Consider the following 18,555-nt stretch of genomic DNA (forward strand, 5'->3'; position numbering starts at 1 on the left):
AAAAATCGAGGTTCATTTTTATTTATTGATCAATCCAGATGAAATCACTTTTAATGAGTATTTTATAGGTAATAAAGCTGAATTCGGTCAAAAATTTGTCCAGGAAAAAATTCCTTAAATAGTGTACTGAAAAAATCGCATGTTTTTTTCTTCAAGATACAAAATCCGTGACAACGATTTCTTATTGGAAATTGAATTTTAACAGTTTTTTGGATGAGTATCGTTATATTTGCTTGAATTAAAGCAAAAAGTACAAAAAAAATGGTTTCAGTGGTTATATTTGAAAATAGTGAAAAAATTCTCAAAATGTGCTTCTCTGGCCGAGAAACGTCGATTTTGAAAATTTTATTAAAAATCGAGGTTCATTTTTATTTATTGATCAATCGAGATGAAATCACTTTTAATGAGTATTGTTATGGATGGATATGAAAAAAGCAAACATGTTTTCTTTTTGTTATTGTTTTAGAAAGATGGTTAATTTGTCTCACTTAATTTAAATTCGAATTATTAACTAGCACTTTCGGCAACGGCCATATCACGCTGAAAACACCGGTTCTAGTCCGATCACCGAAGTTAAGCAGCGTCGAGCGCAGTCAGTACTTGGGAGGGAGACCACTTAGGAACACTGCGTGCCGTTGGCTTTTTCACTTTTTTTTCCTCTTTTAAATTTTAATAGATATGTAAAAAGCAAACAGGTTTTCTTTTTGTTATTGTTTTAAAATGATGAAGGTTAATTTGTCTCACTTAATGTAAATTCGAATTATTAACTAGCACTCTCGGCAACGGCCATATCACGCTGAAAACACCGGTTCACGTCCGATCACCGAAGATAAGCAGCGTCGAGCGCATACAGTACTTGGGAATACTGCGTGCCGTTGGCTTTTTCACTTTTGTTTCCTCTTTTAAATTCCAATAGATATGAAAAAAGCAAACATATCTTCTTTTTGTTATTGTTTTATAAAGATGAAGGTTAATTAAATTCAAATTATTAAATAGCACTCTCGGCAACGGCCATATCACGCTGAAAACACCGGTTCTCGTCCGATCACCGAAGTTAAGCAGCGTCGAGCGCAGTCAGTACTTGGGAGGCAGACCACTTGGGAACAGTGCGTGCCGTTGGCTTTTTCACTTTTTTTTCCTCTTTTAAATTCCAATAGATATGAAAAAAGCAAACTTATTTTCTTTTTGTTACTGTTTTAAAAAGATGAAGGTTAATTTGTCTCACTTAATTTAAATTCGAATTATTAACTAGCATTCTCGGCAACGGCCATATCGCGCTGAAAACACCGGTTCTAGTCCTATCACCGAAGTTAAGAAGCGTCGAGCGCAGTCAGTACTTGGGAGGGAGACCACTTAGGAACACTGCGTGCCGTTGGCTTTTTCACTTTTTTTTCCTCTTTTAAATTCCAATAGATATGAAAAAAGCAAACTTATTTTCTTTTTGTTATTGTTTTAAAAAGATGAAGGTTAATTTGTCTCACTTAATTTAAATTCGAATTATTAACTAGCACTCTCGCCAACGGCCATATCGCGCTGAAAACACCGGTTCTACTCCTATCACCGAAGTTAAGAACCGTCGAGCGCAGTCAGTACTTGGGAGGGAGACCACTTAGGAACACTGCGTGCCGTTGGTTTTTCACTTTTTTTCCACTTTTAAATTCCAATAGATATGAAAAAAGCAAACATATCTTCTTTTTGTTATTGTTTTATAAAGATGAAGGTTAATTAAATTCGAATTATTATCTAGCACTCTCGGCAACGGCCATATCACGCTGAGAACACCGGTTCTCGTCCGATCGCCAACGTTAGCAGCGTCGAGCGCAGTCAGTACTTGGGAATGCTGCGTGCCGTTGGCTTTTTCACTTTTGTTTCCTCTTTTAAATTCCACCCGATATGAAAAAAGCAAACATATCTTCTTTTTGTTATTGTTTTATAAAGATGAAGGTTAATTTGTCTCACTTAATTTAAATTCGAATTTTTTAACTAGCACTCTCGGCAACGGCCATATCACGCTGAGAACACCGGTTCTCGTCCGATCGCCGACGTTAGCAGCGTCGAGCGCAGTCAGTACTTGGGAATACTGCGTGCCGTTGGTTTTTTACTTTTGTTTCCTCTTTTAAATTCCACCCGATATGAAAAAAGCAAACATATCTTCTTTTTGTTACTGTTTTATAAAGATGAAAGTTGATTTAATTCAAATTATTAACTAGCACTCTCGGCAACGGCCATAACACGCTGAGTACACCGGTTCTCGTCCGATCACCGAAGTTAAGCAGCGTCGAGCGCAGTCAGTACTTGGGAGGGAGACCACTTAGGAACACTGCGTGCCGTTGGGTTTTTCACTTTTTTTTCCTCTTTTAAATTTTAAAAGATATGAAAAAAGCAAACATGTTTTTTTTGTTATTGTTTTAAAATTATGAAGGTTAATTTGTCTCACTTAATTTAAATTCGAATTATTAACTAGCACTCTCGGCAACGGCCATATCACGCTGAAAACACCGGTTTTCGTCCTATTACCGAAGTTCAGCAGCGTCGAGTGCAGTCAGTACTTGGGAGGGAGACCACTTAGGAACACTGCGTGCCGTTGGCTTTTTCACTTTTTTTCCTCTTTTAAATTTTAATAGATATAAAAAAAAGCAAACATGTTTCATGTTATTGTTTTAAAATGATGAAGGTTAATTTGTCTCACTTAATTTAAATTCGAATTATTAACTAGCACTCTCCGCAACGACCATATCACGCTGAAAACACCAGTTTTCGTCCGATCACCGAAGTTAAGCAGCGTCGAGCGCATACAGTACTTGGGAATACTGCGTTCCGTTGGTTTTTCACTTTTGTTTCCTCTTTTAAATTCCACCCGATATGAAAGAAGCAAACATATCTTCTTTTTGTTATTGTTTTATAAAGATGAAAGTTAATTAAATTCAAATTATTAACTACCCAGGTAGCAAATTAACGTTGATTTAAAGTAGATTTTTGGTGCCAATGTTTTGAAAACGTTTCACGTGTACTTCACACGTAAGAAAAACGTTTATTTTTGGTACATAAGTTACCTCAAGATGTTTAGAATTTTCTTAACGTCAATAACACGTTTTTACAAAGTGATAATTAAAGCGTTTATTTCAGGTCTACATGTTGCGTTTGCAACGCGTTTGGGAATGGTGTTCAATTGGCCGTTAGTTTAGCGTTATTACTGTATGTTTCGGAAACGTTGTTATCACGTTTATAGAAAGTGATAACTAAAGCGTTTATTTCAAGTCTATATGTTTCGTTTGCAACACGTTTGGGAATGGTTTTCAATTGGCCGTTAGTTTAGCGTTATTACTGTATGTTTCGGAACCGTTGTTATCACGTTCATAGAAAGTGATAACTAAAGCGTTTATTTCAGGTCTACATGTTACGTTTGCAACACGTTTGAGAATAGTGTTCAATTGGCTGTTAGTTTAGCGTGATTACTGTTTTATGTTTCGGCAACGTTGTTATCACGTTTATAGAAAGTGATAACTAAAGCGTTTATTTCAAGTCTACATGTTTCGTTTGCAACACGTTTGGGAATGGTGTTCAATTGACCGTTAGTTTAGCGTTATTACTGTATGTTTTGGCAACGGTGTTTAAACGTTTATACAAGAGCGTTTATTTCAGGACTATATATTACGTTCGTAACACGTTTGAGAATAGTGTTCAATTGACCGTTAGTTTAGCGTTATTACTGTATATTTGGGCAACGTTGTTAAAACGATTATACAAAGTGATAACTAATACGTTTATTTTAGGTTAAAATCACGTTTCGAAATGGTGATAAGTGGACTGTTAGTTTTGCGTTTTGATTTAAGTTTCGAGAAAGTTGTAAATACATTTATACAAAACCTTTATATTCAAGTCTTTATAAGAAGTTCGTTCACAACACGTGTGAAAATGGTTTTAAATGACCCTTAATTTTGCATTATTACTGTACGTTTCGGAAACGTTGATATTTCGTACATGTCTTGCGTCACAAAAATCTATAATCAATCGTTATCACCTCTCCGAGTTTCGATGACGTCACGGAGGTATTTTGCTGGACGTGTAAAATACCACATACACATCAGTCAGTTCTTATTGGCTTCAAACACCACCTTGAGCTGGTCTTTCGTCTATACCGCATAGACACCAATCTGCAACATTAGCTTGTCGTTAGGGTTAAAATGTACGAGGCGAGCGTCTATGGTTACGAGAAACGTCTAGCCCCCGATGGCAGGGCTTTCGCCAGAGGTTCACGCAATTGCATTTTTTCTTATCAGCCTATCTAGGAATCAATCTCCTTATATACCCTAAATTTACAAAAATTCTTAAAAAGGTGTTCACTAGAAGTCTAACATTAAAAATAGCTATGTTTAAAATGATTTTGGGAATAAAGTTTCTTAAATCGACTTAACTATAATTAAGGTAAAATAGTGACAATTAAAATAATTTATATTATTCATATAACCCTAATTATTTAAGAAAAACCTCTTTCATTAGAAAGACATCCATCAAATATATATAGAACGAGTAATGAAGTTGGAACTGTACGCATTTCATAGTTAATATGAAGCGAGTAATTAAGACGTTTTCCCATTGAAATACTAATCATGGGAACTCTATTCAAAGTTAGTAAGGGACTTATGACATTGTTGAGAAGTCGATTTAGGATAGAGACGGTTGGTTTTTCATAATCAACAACAAAAGCCCTAGTAGGAATTAGAGCTTATTTAAAAAACTGTTGACATGTAATGCATAGGCCTGAGCTATAAAGTTTTATAATTATAAGAAGTTTTCAGTTTCTACTCCTCGGTTAATACTCCCTTATTGCTTTTTTCCCTTGTATTGGCGTGAATAGAACTCTTACAAAACTGTAGTTTTTTCGTTTTTGCTAAATATAAAATGAAAATATGGTAAATATGTTTCGGAATTACGATTCTTTTAGTAGTTGTATAGCTATAAAGCTATGTTTCGTTTCAAAACTACAAGAAAATCGTTTAATTTTAATATTTCAAAAGCCTTGTTATCTTTTGATTTAGCTATACTAAATTTATACATAACAACTGAAAACTAGGCTTTGTATTAGTCCTGTCATTGCTGTGATATTGGTTCGAATTGCATATATAAATGAAAATGGCGAAGCTAATACTGGCAATGTTTTGGTTCCACTTTGAGAACACGAGTTAAATAATTACACATATGCTATTAACTAGTTACCCACGTTCAACTAACTTATTGCACACGTTCAATTAACTTATTATAAACGTTTAATTAAACAAATTTACACGTTCAATTAACTTATTTCACACGTTCAATTATTGTCTTTAACATTTTTAATTAACGTGTTTATCACACGTAAAATTAAACTATTTCACACGTTCAATTATTGTCTTTAACATTTTTAATTAACGTGTTTATCACACGTAAAATTAAACTATTTCGCTTGCTCATATATCTGATTAGACGCCTCAATTAACGACTTTGACACTTGAAATGGCTTATTAAACGCGTTCAATTTATTTAAAACACAGGTTCAATTAACTTATTAAACACGTGTAATTTACTTATTAAACTTGTGTAATTTACTTATTAAACACGTGTAATTTTCTTATTAAACACGTGTAATTTTCTTATTAAACACGTGTAATTTTCTTATTAAACACGTGTAATTTACTTATTAAACACGTGTAATTTACTTATTAAACACCTGTAATTTACTTATTAAACACGTTAAACCAACGTTATACACAGGTTCAACTAACTTATAAAACACATTAAACAAACTTTTGAGACACGTTAGATTAACTTATTACACACGTTCAAATAACCCGAAAAATAAACCTAATTGGAACCGTTTAACGCACGATTTATCCACGTTAACCTACTTTATAATATACGTTTTTAAAACGAGAAATAGACGAGATTTCTCATGTATTTGCGACAAAATAAACACGTGTGTAAACACCGTGTTTCAAGGTGACATGATCACCGTTTTAAAAACGATAATACACACGTTTATTCAATGCTACGTTTAAACGTTGTGTCAACGTGAATTTGCTACCTGGGTAGCACTCTCGGCAACGGCCATATCACGCTGAATACACCGGTTCTCGTCCGATAACCGAAGTTAAGCAGCGTCGTGCGCAGTCAGTACTTGGGATGGAGACCACTTAGGAACACTGCGTGCCGTTGGCGTTTTCACTTTTTTTTCCTCTTTTAAATTTTAATAGATATGAAAAAAGCAAACATATCTTCTTTTTTGTTATTATTTTATAAAGATGAAAGTTAATTAAATTCAAATTATTAACTAGCACTCTCGGCAACGGCCATATCACGCTGAATACACCGGTTCTCGTCCGATAACCGAAGTTAAGCAGCGTCGAGCGCAGTCAGTACTTGGGAGGGAGACCACTTAGGAACACTGCGTGCCGTTGATTTCTTCACTTTTTTTTCCTCTTATAAATTTTAATAGATATGAAAAAAGCAAACATGTTTTTTTTGTTATTGTTTTAAAATGATGAAGGTTAATTTGTCTCACTTAATTTAAATTCGAATTATTAACAAGCACTCTCGGCAACGGCCATATCACGCTGAAAACACCAGTTTTCGTCCGATCACCGAAGTTAAGCAGCGTCGAGCGCATACAGTACTTGGGAATACTGCGTTCCGTTGGTTTTTCACTTTTGTTTCCTCTTTTAAATTCCACCCGATATGAAAGAAGCAAACATATCTTCTTTTTGTTATTGTTTTATAAAGATGAAAGTTAATTAAATTCAAATTATTAACTAGCACTCTCGGCAACGGCCATATCACGCTGAATACACCGGTTCTCGTCCGATAACCGAAGTTAAGCAGCGTCGAGCGCAGTCAGTACTTGGGAACACTGCATGCCGTTGGCTTTTTCACTTTTGTTTCCTCTTTTAAATTCCACCCGATATGAAAAAAGCAAACATATCTTCTTTTTGTTATTGTTTTATAAAGATGAAAGTTAATTAAATTAAAATTATTAACCAGCCGTCTCGGCAACGGCCATATCACGCTGAAAACACCGGTTCTCGTCCGATAACCGATGTTAAGCAGCGTCGAGCACAGTCAGTACTTGGGAGGAAGACCACTTAGGAACACTGCGTGCCGTTGATTTCTTCACTTTTTTTTCCTCTTATAAATTTTAATAGATATGAAAAAAGCAAACATGTTTTTTTTGTTATTGTTTTAAAATGATGAAGGTTAATTTGTCTCACTTAATTTAAATTCGAATTATTAACAAGCACTCTCGGCAACGGCCATATCACGCTGAAAACACCAGTTTTCGTCCGATCACCGAAGTTAAGCAGCGTCGAGCGCATACAGTACTTGGGAATACTGCGTTCCGTTGGTTTTTCACTTTTGTTTCCTCTTTTAAATTCCACCCGATATGAAAGAAGCAAACATATCTTCTTTTTGTTATTGTTTTATAAAGATGAAAGTTAATTAAATTCAAATTATTAACTAGCACTCTCGGCAACGGCCATATCACGCTGAATACACCGGTTCTCGTCCGATAACCGAAGTTAAGCAGCGTCGAGTGCAGTCAGTACTTGGGAACACTGCATGCCGTTGGCTTTTTCACTTTTGTTTCCTTTTTTAAATTCCACCCGATATGAAAAAAGCAAACATATCTTCTTTTTGTTATTGTTTTATAAAGATGAAAGTTAATTAAATTAAAATTATTAACCAGCACTCTCGGCAACGGCCATATCACGCTGAATACACCGGTTCTCGTCCGATAACCGATGTTAAGCAGCGTCGAGCACAGTCACTACTTGGGAGGGAGACCACTTAGGAACACTGCGTGCCGTTGGCTTTTTCACTTTTTTTTCCTCTTTTAAATTTTAATAGATATGAAAAAAGCAAACATGTTTTCATTTTGTTATTGTTTTAAAATGATGAAGGTTAATTTGTCTCACTTAATTTAAATTCGAATTATTAACTAGCACTCTCGGCAACGACCATATCACGCTGAATACAGCGGTTCTCGTCCGATAACCGATGTTAAGCAGCGTCGAGCGCAGTCAGTACTTGGGAGGGAGACCACTTAGGAACACTGCGTGCCGTTGGCTTTTTCACTTTTTTTTCCTCTTTTAAATTTTAATAGATATAAAAAAAAGCAAACATGTTTTTTGTTATTGTTTTAAAATGATGAAGGTTAATTTGTCTCACTTAATTTAAATTCGAATTATTAACTAGCACTCTCGGCAACGGCCATATCACGCTGAGAACACCGGTTCTCGTCCGATCGCCGACGTTAGCAGCGTCCAGCGCAGTCAGTACTTGGGAATACTGCGTGCCGTTGGCTTTTTCACTTTTGTTTCCTCTTTTAAATTCCACCCGATATGAAAAAAGCAAACATATTTTCTTTTTGTTATTGTTTTAAAAAGATGAAGGTTAATTTGTCTCACTTAATTTAAATTCGAATTATTATCTAGCACTCTCGGCAACGGCCATATCACGCTGAGAACACCGGTTCTCGTCCGATCGCCGACGTTAGCAGCGTCGAGCGCAGTCAGTACTTGGGAATACTGCAAGCCGTTGGCTTTTTCACTTTTGTTTCCTCTTTTAAATTCCACCCGATATGAAAAAAGCAAACATATCTTCTTTTTGTTATTGTTTTATAAAGATGAAAGTTAATTAAATTAAAATTATTAACCAGCCGTCTCGGCAACGGCCATATCACGCTGAAAACACCGGTTCTCGTCCGATAACCGATGTTAAGCAGCGTCGAGCACAGTCAGTACTTGGGAGGAAGACCACTTAGGAACACTGCGTGCCGTTGATTTCTTCACTTTTTTTTCCTCTTATAAATTTTAATAGATATGAAAAAAGCAAACATGTTTTTTTTGTTATTGTTTTAAAATGATGAAGGTTAATTTGTCTCACTTAATTTAAATTCGAATTATTAACAAGCACTCTCGGCAACGGCCATATCACGCTGAAAACACCAGTTTTCGTCCGATCACCGAAGTTAAGCAGCGTCGAGCGCATACAGTACTTGGGAATACTGCGTTCCGTTGGTTTTTCACTTTTGTTTCCTCTTTTAAATTCCACCCGATATGAAAGAAGCAAACATATCTTCTTTTTGTTATTGTTTTATAAAGATGAAAGTTAATTAAATTCAAATTATTAACTAGCACTCTCGGCAACGGCCATATCACGCTGAATACACCGGTTCTCGTCCGATAACCGAAGTTAAGCAGCGTCGAGTGCAGTCAGTACTTGGGAACACTGCATGCCGTTGGCTTTTTCACTTTTGTTTCCTTTTTTAAATTCCACCCGATATGAAAAAAGCAAACATATCTTCTTTTTGTTATTGTTTTATAAAGATGAAAGTTAATTAAATTAAAATTATTAACCAGCACTCTCGGCAACGGCCATATCACGCTGAATACACCGGTTCTCGTCCGATAACCGATGTTAAGCAGCGTCGAGCACAGTCACTACTTGGGAGGGAGACCACTTAGGAACACTGCGTGCCGTTGGCTTTTTCACTTTTTTTTCCTCTTTTAAATTTTAATAGATATGAAAAAAGCAAACATGTTTTCATTTTGTTATTGTTTTAAAATGATGAAGGTTAATTTGTCTCACTTAATTTAAATTCGAATTATTAACTAGCACTCTCGGCAACGACCATATCACGCTGAATACAGCGGTTCTCGTCCGATAACCGATGTTAAGCAGCGTCGAGCGCAGTCAGTACTTGGGAGGGAGACCACTTAGGAACACTGCGTGCCGTTGGCTTTTTCACTTTTTTTTCCTCTTTTAAATTTTAATAGATATAAAAAAAAGCAAACATGTTTTTTGTTATTGTTTTAAAATGATGAAGGTTAATTTGTCTCACTTAATTTAAATTCGAATTATTAACTAGCACTCTCGGCAACGGCCATATCACGCTGAGAACACCGGTTCTCGTCCGATCGCCGACGTTAGCAGCGTCCAGCGCAGTCAGTACTTGGGAATACTGCGTGCCGTTGGCTTTTTCACTTTTGTTTCCTCTTTTAAATTCCACCCGATATGAAAAAAGCAAACATATTTTCTTTTTGTTATTGTTTTAAAAAGATGAAGGTTAATTTGTCTCACTTAATTTAAATTCGAATTATTATCTAGCACTCTCGGCAACGGCCATATCACGCTGAGAACACCGGTTCTCGTCCGATCGCCGACGTTAGCAGCGTCGAGCGCAGTCAGTACTTGGGAATACTGCAAGCCGTTGGCTTTTTCACTTTTGTTTCCTCTTTTAAATTCAACCCGATATGAAAAAAGCAAACTTATTTTCTTTTTGTTATTGTTTTAAAAAGATGATGGTTAATTTGTCTCACTTAATTTAAATTCGAATTATTACCTAGCACTCTCGGCAACGGCCATATCACGCTGAATACACCGGTTCTCGTCCGATAACCGAAGTTAAGCAGCGTCGAGCGCATACAGTACTTGGGAATACTGCGTGCCGTTGGCTTTTTCACTTTTGTTTCCTCTTTCAAATTCCACCAAATATGAAAAAAGCAAACATATCTTCTTTTTGTTATTGTTTTATAAAGATGAAAGTTAATTAAATTAAAATTATTAACTAGCACTCTCGGCAACGGCCATATCACGCTGGATACACCGGTTCTCGTCCGATAACCGAAGTTTAGCAGCGTCGAGCGCAGTCACTACTTGGGAGAGAGACCACTTAGGAACACTGCGTGCCGTTGGCTTTTTCACTTTTTCTTTCCTCTTTTAAATTTTAATAGATATGAAACAAGATGACCCAGTCATATAGTTTTTACCGCCTTCTAGTGACAAGAATTAGTATTACTATATGCATTATAAGATGACCCCAGCTAATTTAGCATTTCGGTTTTTTTTTTTCATTGTTTGTAAAATAGCATTCCTATTATGAATAAAATCAATCTAGTAATAAACTACAGTAACTTACTCATTAGGTTCATTTTAAACTTAACCTACAGAACTTTATCTTAATTAAATTACAGAATAATATTTTTTAAACTAGGGTCGGTACTGGTAAATGTGAACGATTCTATTTTTAGCCATATCGTAGTATACGATAGGCTCTTAGTTTGACCCGAGCCGTCGTAGTAGTAGTAGTAGTGGCCGGGGTTGTCGCTTCGTTATCGTCAGATTTTAGCTTAAAAGGAACTTTATATAACCACAACCCACCCATAGGGGTTACTGGGCTCGGTTAGAGATTTAATTTTAATTAAAATTTTTTCAGATCAGACCCGGGAATCGAACCCGGGTCGCTTGGGCAATAGGCAGACATTCTACTACCTGAACCATAGAGACTTGATAGAAAGACCGAGTTTTTTATTATTTATTCTTATCTCTAAAATGTCGGGGTGATGTGGGGTGGGGTACCTCTTAATCTGTGGGGTCGGAAACTTTTGAATTTTTATATGTGGGGTCGGATACTTATGAATTTGTATGTTTGGGGTTTTTATATTTATTTTCTTTTTATGTATGTGCTAATTAAATAGATAACGATTTTCCCCGTTTCCTACCGCTCCTCATGTGTTTCGTTCTCGTTCGGTAGCTATCGTCATCTATGTTATGTTTGACTGGAACGTTTTGGCGGTTAATTCAAATGTGGGTTTAGATAGAGCTAACATAGTGTTAAATGAGCGTTATGCGTTTGATCATTTTAGCATTGCTAAAGGTAATTCGAGGGGATAATCACTAAAATGCGTAATCACTATAACTAAACTTTCCCTTTCAAAAGTCCTTGTTAGAAATTTATAAGATGCGATAAGTTTGCATCGGCATAAGTCTATGTTGTAAACTCATCGAGGGGATTACCACTAAAAACCATCTGTTCTTCGATTCGCCGGAATATTAGAATTACAGCATAAGTAAATTTATACGGTTATAATTTAATCACTGTTTAGAGTAGGGAATCGAGGGGCTATTCACTCTGATTTTATGCACGGTAAATCATTTAAGCATTGAAAAAGATAGCGCTATTCACTCATTAGGGTAAGGTATAGAGGGGTTATCCACTCATTAGTGTAGGGTATAGAGGGGCTATTCACTCGTACGATATGGCTACTATTACGAGCCCTTGGGCCGTCTTGTTTCTTTAACATTTTGTAGCTAATTTTTGGGCGGCTTAAATTCCTTTTAAAAGGGCTCTATTTGTAGATTGAATATTGAGGATTACGATAAAAATGGTATGAACATTGTAGGAATACGTGGATGAAAGATACGAACCTATATACACACCAACTCGGACTAATCAACTTAAGTTGATGCCAATTTTAGGTGTTGCTTAATACAATACCATCGGGGAATAAGCTCTAGGAAGAGTTAAAATAATCCCACGATAACAAACCTTTAATCGTTAGATAGATCACGTTTTTCACTATAAAATTGATATTAATATCTGTGGTTTCGATTCGGAATTCGATTTTAGAGTTGGAAAAAACCAGGTAAAAATTCAATTGTTTCAAGGTTAATTAGAATCCTTTTTAAGCTATTTTACTAAAAAATAAAAGTAAAAGTTATAATATTAACTTTAAAATACATCATTGACCCAAAAAAGACTCAAATTTCGCGCCATTAGTAAGTTTATCAATTTAGCGGTAAGAGGGCGGTAGCTACGACTACTTATTGGGCGGGAAAGCGAGAAAATGAGACAGCTGTTATGCGAGGTATCGAAATAAATAGGACTTCTCAACAAATTATTGAACATTTTGACTCGGGTATTGTTTTTAATTATATTATCCTATTATCACTTATCACATCTGCGTAAACTTTAATCTAGGTGCATGGATTTAGGCCCTACGTAATGGTAGCTCCTTCAGGGTTGCCACGGAATTTTCAGAACCAAATTCCCTGACCTTTTTCTCAGATTTTCCCTGACCTTTTAGGCCGAAAAAGTGAATGTTTACTGCACGTTTCAAGTGGTTATAATTAAATAAACTCTCAACATTAAATTTTCCCATGTATTTGTTGCACCAATACAAATAAGAAACATTTTAACTATAAATAACAGTCTAAGAGAGCATTTACTTTACAAAAACAATTCTAGACATTTTTAAGGATTAATCTAGAGTTTTCTGTGTTGAGAGAGCATGAGGAGAAACTTTCATTACTCTTTCAATAAAGACTTATTCCCAGAAGTTTTACCCACTAAAATCAAATTCCCTGACTTTTCCCTGACCTTTTCGGCCCATTTTTAAATTCCCTGACTTTTCCAGATTTTCCAGGATTTCCAGGTACTGTGGCAACCCTGTCCTTTCCTAGGGCCTTTTCTATTCCTCCCATTTGATTATCATTGTTGTTCACATTTGGGTCCAGTGTTCATTCACTACCTCCTTCAGTATTTAGGGTCAGGGTGTTTACATTTACCAGCGATTGTTCACAATTGGGGTCCTCCGAGGGGATTGGGAAATAGGATATTGTGCAAAATTTAAGAGAGTTAAAAAGCTGAAAACAGCGAATTGTGTATAAAGAATCATATTTCATATCCTGAAAGTTTCTGGTGTCTAACGTTAGCTCCACGGAAGTTATTCAAAGATTTGCAAAAAGTGTCCATAATTACCAGTACCAACCCTATAGTAACTTCCTCAATCGGTTAGTTTTAAACTTAACTAAACTACATCATTATTTGTAAAGTTATCATAAACTATAGTATCATGATAATATTAATTAAATTAAAGTATAATATTAATTAAATTAAAGTATAATATTAATTAAATTAAAGTATAATATTAATTAAATTAAAGTATAATATTAATTAAATTAAAGCAAATTCCTCAATTAACTTACTTGAAACATCATTATTTATAATTATCATTAATCTCACTCGTGAATTTATATTTATTTTAATCTTAATTAAATTACAGAATAATATATATTGAACTATTGTAACTTCCTCAATTTTAATTAAATTAAAGTATAATATTAATTAAATTAAAGTATAATATTTATTAAATTAAAGTATAATATTAATTAATCTACAGTGAATTCCTCAATTAACTTACTTGAAACATCATTATCTACCATTATGATCATTAATCTCACTCGTGAATATATATTTATTTTAATCTTAATTAAATTACAGAATAATATATATTGAACTATTGTAACTTCCTCAATCGGTTAATTTTAAACATCATTATTTATAAAGTTATCATTAATCTCACTTGTAAACGTGGACTGCTCGCTTAACTAAGTAGAGTAGCAGACGAGTTTTCAAGAGACGATATCATTGGTTAACTCATGGTGAACTTTGCCTGCTAATTCGTTTCTCTCTACATTCAAGACTGATAAGGTTTTAGGAAAAGAACTCTAAGCTTCAGACGTGACTTTGAGGCCGACTTAACGTCATATTAACGTGGTAGTGGGCGATTATTTAATTTCTCTCTCTTAGCGCGAAACGCCGCAAACGCGCCTAGACTCGAGATGGATTTCTATCCCAGCTTATATCTCATGAAAGCAAAGGTTTATATAAGCATTCTGTGGCGCAGTTCTAGCGTACCGGGTTTCCGAACCGTAGCGTTGACGTTGGAGCGTTCGAGTCCCGTTGGGGATTTGGAAATTTACGAAATAAAATAATATGAAGCTTAGCTACCCTAGGTCCATCTGTTAGCGTTTTAGAGCATTATTTATGAATTATGAATAAATTTGAATAAATTAACGCGAAAAGGCGGGGTTAAGACGCCCAACCAGCCGTAACATAGGATATAATGGGGGAAAAAAGGGGGTAATATAGGGGGGAAAGGCACTAAAAAAAGGGGGAAATGGGGGGAAAAGAGGGGGGAAAGGGGGAAAAAGTGGGGGTGAAAGGGGTAAAAGTGGGGGTAGTAAATCTTCGGTATAAATGCATTAGTTTTTAGCCATCAATAGATGGCGCTAAAAACTAAAAAGCACACATGTTTTCATTTTGTTATTGTTTTAAAATGATGGTTAATTTGTCTCACTTAATTTAAATTCGAATTATTAACTAGCACTCTCGGCAACGACCATATCACGCTGAATACACCGGTTCTCGTCCGATCACCGAAGTTAAGCAGCGTCGAGCGCAGTCAGTACTTGGGAGGGAGACCACTTAGGAACTCTGCGTGCCGTTGGCATTTTCACTTTTTTTTCATCTTTTAAATTTTAATAGATATGAAAAAAGCAAACATGTTTTTTTTGTTATTGTTTTAAAATGATGGTTAATTTGTCTCACTTAATTTAATTTCGAATTATTAACTAGCACTCTCGGCAACGACCATATCACGCTGAATACACCGGTTCTCGTCCGTTCACCGAAGTTAAGCAGCGTCGAGCGCAGTCAGTACTTGGGAGGGAGACCACTTAGGAACACTGCGTGCCGTTGGCTTTATTACTTTTTTTTCCTCTTTTAAATTTTAATAGATATGAAAAAAGCAAACATGTTTTTTTTGTTATTGTTTTAAAAAGATGAAGGTCAAATTGTCTCACTTAATTTAAATTCGAATTATTATCTAGCACTCTAGGCAACGGCCATATCACGCTGAAAACATCGGTTCTCGTCCGATCACCGAAGTTAAGCAGCGTCGAGCGCATACAGTACTTGGGAATACTGCGTGCCGTTGGCTTTTTCACTTTTGTTTCCTCTTTCAAATTCCACCACATATGAAAAAAGCAAACATATCTTGTTTTTGTTATTGTTTTATAAAGATGTAAGTTAATTTAACTCAAATTATTAACTAGCACTCTCGGCAAAGCCCATAACACGCTGAATACACCGGTTCTCGTCCGATCACCGAAGTTAAGCAGCGTCGAGCGCCGTGAGTACTTGGGAGGGAGACCACTTAGGAACACTGCGTGCCGTTGGCTTTTTCGTTTTTTTTTCCTCTTTTAAATTTTAATAGATATGAAAAAAGCAAACATGTTTTCATTTTGTTATTGTTTTAAAATGATGGTTAATTTGTCTCACTTAATTTAAATTCGAATTATTAACTAGCACTCTCGGCAACGACCATATCACGCTGAATACACCGGTTCTCGTCCGATCACCGAAGTTAAGCAGCGTCGAGCGCAGTCAGTACTTAAGAATACTGCAAGCCGTTGGCTTTTTCACTTTTGTTTCCTCTTTTAAATTCAACCCGATATGAAAAAAGCAAACATATCCTCTTTTTGTTATTGTTTTATAAAGATGAAGGTTAATTTGTCTCACTTAATTTAAATTCGAATTTTTAACAAGCACTCTCGGCAACGGCCATATCACGCTGAGAACACCGGTTCTCGTCCGATCGCCGACGTTAGCAGCGTCGAGCGCAGTCAGTACTTGGGAATATTGCATGCCGTTGGTTTTTCACTTTTGTTTCCTCTTTTAAATTCCACCCGATTTGAAAAAAGCACACATATCTTCATTTTGTTATTGTTTTATAAAGATGAAAATGAATTAAATTCAAATTATTAACTAGCACTCTCGGCAACGGCCATATCACGCTGAATACACCGGTTCTCGTCCGATAACCGAAGTTAAGCAGCGTCGAGCGCGGTCACTACTTGGGAGGGAGACCACTTAGGAACAATGCGTGCCGTTGGCTTTTTCACTTTTTTTTCCTCTTTTAAATTCCAATAGATTTGAAAAAAGCAAACTTATTTTCTTTTTGTTATTGTTTTAAAAAGATGATGGTTAATTTGTCTCACTTAATTTAAATTCGAATTATTACCTAGCACTCTCGGCAACGGCCATATCACGCTGAATACACCGGTTCTCGTCCGATAAACGAAGTTAAGCAGCGTCGAGCGCATACAGTACTTGGGAATACTGCGTGCCGTTGGCTTTTTCACTTTTGTTTCCTCTATCAAATTCCACCAAATATGAAAAAAGCAAACATATCTTCTTTTTGTTATTGTTTTATAAAGATGAAAGTTAATTAAATTAAAGTTATTAACTAGCACTCTCGGCAACGGCCATATCACGCTGAATACACAGGTTCTCGTCCGATAACCGAAGTTAAGCAGCGTCGAGCGCAGTCACTACTTGGGAGGGAGACCACTTAGGAACACTGCGTGCCGTTGGCTTTTTCACTTTTTTTTTCCTCTTTTAAATTTTAATAGATATGAAAAAAGCAAACATGTTTTCATTTTGTTATTGTTTTAAAATGATGGTTAATTTGTCTCACTTAATTTAAATTCGAATTATTAACTAGCACTCTCGGCAACGACCATATCACGCTGAGAACACCGGTTCTCGTCCGACCGCCGACGTTAGCAGCGTCGAGCGCAGTCAGTACTTGGGAATACTGCGTACCGTTGGCTCTTTCACTTTTGTTTCCTCTTTTAATTCCACCCGATATGAAAAAAGCAAACATATCTTCTTTTTGTTTTTGTTTTATAAAGATGAAGGTTAATTTGTCTCACTTAATTTTAATTCAATTATTAACTAGCACTCTCGACAACGGTCATATCACACTGAAAACACCGGTTCTCGTCCGATCACCGAAGTTAAGCAGCGTCGAGCGCATACAGTACTTGGGAATACTGCGTGCCGTTGGTTTTTCCCTTTTGTTTCCTCTTTTAAATTCCACCCGATATGAAAAAAGCAAACATATCTTCTTTTTGTTATTGTTTTATAAAGATGAAAATTAATTAAATTCAAATTATTAACTAGCACTCTCGGCAACGGCCATATCACGCTGAATACACCGGTTCTCGTACGATAACCGAAGTTAAGCAGCGTCGAGCGCAGTCAGTACTTGGGAGGGAGACCACTTAGGAACACTGCGTGCCGTTGGCTTTTTCACTTTTTTTTCCTCTTTTAAATTTTAATAGATATGAAAAAAGCAAACATGTTTTTTTTGTTATTGTTTTAAAAAGATGAAGGTCAAATTGTCTCACTTAATTTAAATTCGAGTTATTATCTAGCACTCTAGGCAACGGCCATATCACGCTGAAAACATCGGTTCTCGTCCGATCACCGAAGTTAAGCAGCGTCGAGCGCATACAGTACTTGGGAATACTGCGTGCCGTTGGTTTTTTCACTTTTGTTTCCTCTTTCAAATTCCACCACATATGAAAAAAGCAAACATATCTTGTTTTTGTTATTGTTTTATAAAGATGTAAGTTAATTTAATTCAAATTATTAACTAGCACTCTCGGCAAAGCCCATAACACGCTGAATACACCGGTTCTCGTCCGATCACCGAAGTTAAGCAGCGTCGAGCGCCGTCAGTACTTGGGAGGGAGACCACTTAGGAACACTGCGTGCCGTTGGCTGTTTCGTTTTTTTTTCCTCTTTTAAATTTTAATAGATATGAAAAAAGCAAACATGTTTTCATTTTGTTATTGTTTTAAAATGATGGTTAATTTGTCTCACTTAATTTAAATCGAATTATTAACTAGCACTCTCGGCAACGACCATATCACGCTGAATACACCGATTCTCGTCCGATCACCGAAGTTAAGCAGCGTCGAGCGCAGTCAGTACTTGGGAATACTGCAAGCCGTTGGCTTTTTCACTTTTGTTTCCTCTTTTAAATTCAACCCGATATGAAAAAAGCAAACATATCCTCTTTTTGTTATTGTTTTATAAAGATGAAGGTT

The 18,555-nt window shown here is 35.9% G+C and overlaps 2 non-coding genes and 28 pseudogenes across 2 annotated transcripts; all 30 read left to right on the forward strand.

Moving 5' to 3' along the window:
* The first annotated feature begins 522 nt into the window (after positions 1-522).
* On the forward strand, positions 523-641 carry LOC149649754 (5S ribosomal RNA). The gene has a single exon (XR_016371631.1). It is a non-coding gene; the product is annotated as a 5S ribosomal RNA (ribosomal RNA).
* A 137-nt stretch (positions 642-778) lies between these two features.
* LOC149649755 (5S ribosomal RNA) lies at positions 779-881 on the forward strand (annotated as a pseudogene).
* A 122-nt stretch (positions 882-1,003) lies between these two features.
* Positions 1,004-1,122, forward strand: LOC149649756 (5S ribosomal RNA). Its single transcript, XR_016371619.1, has one exon. It is a non-coding gene; the product is annotated as a 5S ribosomal RNA (ribosomal RNA).
* A 137-nt stretch (positions 1,123-1,259) lies between these two features.
* LOC149649757 (5S ribosomal RNA) lies at positions 1,260-1,378 on the forward strand (annotated as a pseudogene).
* Positions 1,379-1,515: 137 nt separating this feature from the next.
* Positions 1,516-1,634, forward strand: LOC149649758 (5S ribosomal RNA; annotated as a pseudogene).
* A 583-nt stretch (positions 1,635-2,217) lies between these two features.
* On the forward strand, positions 2,218-2,336 carry LOC149649759 (5S ribosomal RNA; annotated as a pseudogene).
* A 135-nt stretch (positions 2,337-2,471) lies between these two features.
* On the forward strand, positions 2,472-2,590 carry LOC149649760 (5S ribosomal RNA; annotated as a pseudogene).
* A 3,486-nt stretch (positions 2,591-6,076) lies between these two features.
* On the forward strand, positions 6,077-6,195 carry LOC149649761 (5S ribosomal RNA; annotated as a pseudogene).
* A 123-nt stretch (positions 6,196-6,318) lies between these two features.
* Positions 6,319-6,437, forward strand: LOC149649762 (5S ribosomal RNA; annotated as a pseudogene).
* A 359-nt stretch (positions 6,438-6,796) lies between these two features.
* Positions 6,797-6,899, forward strand: LOC149649763 (5S ribosomal RNA; annotated as a pseudogene).
* Positions 6,900-7,021: 122 nt separating this feature from the next.
* Positions 7,022-7,140, forward strand: LOC149649764 (5S ribosomal RNA; annotated as a pseudogene).
* Positions 7,141-7,499: 359 nt separating this feature from the next.
* Positions 7,500-7,602, forward strand: LOC149649765 (5S ribosomal RNA; annotated as a pseudogene).
* A 122-nt stretch (positions 7,603-7,724) lies between these two features.
* Positions 7,725-7,843, forward strand: LOC149649766 (5S ribosomal RNA; annotated as a pseudogene).
* Positions 7,844-7,980: 137 nt separating this feature from the next.
* LOC149649767 (5S ribosomal RNA) lies at positions 7,981-8,099 on the forward strand (annotated as a pseudogene).
* A 597-nt stretch (positions 8,100-8,696) lies between these two features.
* Positions 8,697-8,815, forward strand: LOC149649768 (5S ribosomal RNA; annotated as a pseudogene).
* Positions 8,816-9,174: 359 nt separating this feature from the next.
* On the forward strand, positions 9,175-9,277 carry LOC149649769 (5S ribosomal RNA; annotated as a pseudogene).
* A 122-nt stretch (positions 9,278-9,399) lies between these two features.
* On the forward strand, positions 9,400-9,518 carry LOC149649770 (5S ribosomal RNA; annotated as a pseudogene).
* Positions 9,519-9,655: 137 nt separating this feature from the next.
* Positions 9,656-9,774, forward strand: LOC149649771 (5S ribosomal RNA; annotated as a pseudogene).
* Positions 9,775-10,386: 612 nt separating this feature from the next.
* Positions 10,387-10,489, forward strand: LOC149649772 (5S ribosomal RNA; annotated as a pseudogene).
* Positions 10,490-10,611: 122 nt separating this feature from the next.
* On the forward strand, positions 10,612-10,730 carry LOC149649773 (5S ribosomal RNA; annotated as a pseudogene).
* Positions 10,731-14,988: 4,258 nt separating this feature from the next.
* Positions 14,989-15,107, forward strand: LOC149649774 (5S ribosomal RNA; annotated as a pseudogene).
* A 132-nt stretch (positions 15,108-15,239) lies between these two features.
* LOC149649775 (5S ribosomal RNA) lies at positions 15,240-15,358 on the forward strand (annotated as a pseudogene).
* A 135-nt stretch (positions 15,359-15,493) lies between these two features.
* LOC149649776 (5S ribosomal RNA) lies at positions 15,494-15,596 on the forward strand (annotated as a pseudogene).
* Positions 15,597-15,718: 122 nt separating this feature from the next.
* On the forward strand, positions 15,719-15,837 carry LOC149649777 (5S ribosomal RNA; annotated as a pseudogene).
* Positions 15,838-16,434: 597 nt separating this feature from the next.
* On the forward strand, positions 16,435-16,553 carry LOC149649778 (5S ribosomal RNA; annotated as a pseudogene).
* A 362-nt stretch (positions 16,554-16,915) lies between these two features.
* LOC149649779 (5S ribosomal RNA) lies at positions 16,916-17,034 on the forward strand (annotated as a pseudogene).
* Positions 17,035-17,406: 372 nt separating this feature from the next.
* Positions 17,407-17,509, forward strand: LOC149649780 (5S ribosomal RNA; annotated as a pseudogene).
* A 121-nt stretch (positions 17,510-17,630) lies between these two features.
* On the forward strand, positions 17,631-17,749 carry LOC149649781 (5S ribosomal RNA; annotated as a pseudogene).
* Positions 17,750-17,884: 135 nt separating this feature from the next.
* Positions 17,885-17,987, forward strand: LOC149649782 (5S ribosomal RNA; annotated as a pseudogene).
* A 122-nt stretch (positions 17,988-18,109) lies between these two features.
* Positions 18,110-18,228, forward strand: LOC149649783 (5S ribosomal RNA; annotated as a pseudogene).
* The last annotated feature ends 327 nt before the right edge of the window (positions 18,229-18,555 follow it).

This window comes from Phalangium opilio, unplaced genomic scaffold (genome assembly GCF_054372755.1).
Source record: "Phalangium opilio isolate 3A_F unplaced genomic scaffold, DU_Popi_V2 ptg000087l_1, whole genome shotgun sequence".
Classification (NCBI taxonomy): Eukaryota; Metazoa; Arthropoda; class Arachnida; order Opiliones; family Phalangiidae; genus Phalangium; species Phalangium opilio.